Source organism: Mus caroli, unplaced genomic scaffold (genome assembly GCF_978045245.1).
Source record: "Mus caroli unplaced genomic scaffold, Mus_caroli_1 scaffold_9, whole genome shotgun sequence".
Classification (NCBI taxonomy): domain Eukaryota; kingdom Metazoa; phylum Chordata; class Mammalia; order Rodentia; family Muridae; genus Mus; species Mus caroli.
Window position 1 is genome coordinate 35,899,730 of NW_028227264.1, and position 1,432 is coordinate 35,901,161.

The window sequence follows — 1,432 nt, forward strand, 5'->3', positions numbered from 1 at the left end:
AATCCGCATGTTTCTTCTAGTCAACGCCTCTCCCACAAATGCCAGCTCTGCCTCTCCAGAACTCTGAGATCTCTCTCTTGATCCCTTGGCCAGCTGTAGGTGTGCTCTCACTAGCCTGCGCTCCGCTGCAGTTACCTCTCTGGCCCACCTGAGTTGCCACAAATGGAAAACACCACTCAGTCTTAGTTTAGAATCAACAGATAACACAACCTCTGTGAGTAGAATCTATCGTCCTAAACTCGTCCACTATTCTATGTTGGAAATCTTGTAGTGGTGGAATCTGCCAACAGATCTAGTCCCCGGTCTATATCCTGGTCCTTTCTCTCCCTCCTCTCTGTACCAAAAAAAAAAAAAAAAAAAAAAAAAAAAAAAAGGCCGTTCCTCCCTCCTGTGTCCTCTCTTCCTCTCTCAGACCTGGAAGGCCCACCTCCTCCTTTTGCCCAATGATTGGCTTCTTGACATCTTTATTATCTAATCAGTTAATTAATGGAAAATTCTGCTACAACAGCATTTTAAACGACAGTTATTACTTATAGATACTAAAACTTAAATTTCATCAATGATATCTAATAAATTAAGTATTAAAGTTAAAACATATAACGCTTTGATTGTTTTTCTATCTACATTACCTAGGGTCACTGCTCCATAGTCAGTGCCTTCACATTTGAATCCTTCTCTAGGTGAGCATGCTGTCAACAAGTACCAGTCCAGTGTGAACACATTTTGTGTACATGTAGTACATACTCCATTCTTTACTGATTTCTATTCACCCGAACTCATAACGACTCTGCACATGATTATTTAGTACTTACTGTACACCTATACTTCTATATCTACTTATAGAAAAGTGACTACTATAAGAATTACCTTGTTTACAGATCTTAAATTAATATAGTATACATATCATTATTCCAGTCCACCGGCAAAATATTCCCAAGACTTAATGTTGATAATTCTTTTACTTAAATTCAAGCAACTAGCAGTCAATGGCAAAGCTTAGTCTGACTCAATATGGAATGAATCAATGCTTTAGGGACTCAGAATGGTGTCAGCTTGAAGTAGGGTTGCCATCAAGGGAAAACGTATCTTAACATACCATTTCTCTGCTTTACCAAGGGTAGCTTCATTTGAATGAATTGCCAGTACACCCATATGCTTGCAAGCTGAGGATCTATAATATTGGATAGAAAAACATTGAAGCCTAGAAGGGAGTAGAGAGAAGAGAACCAACTGAGTAGTGACCCTGCATAGCCACCTTACATATAGAAAAAATGTATAATGGCCTTGCACATCAAGCAAGCAACAGTCACACCTCTGACATCCCTATTTTCCCAAGTAAGAGTGTTACTGAGACAAAGTTTGTGGTGGGAAAATCATTGCAATCCCTACATGTGGAAGAATGAGGAAGAATGATTGTGAATCTGAAGTCAGC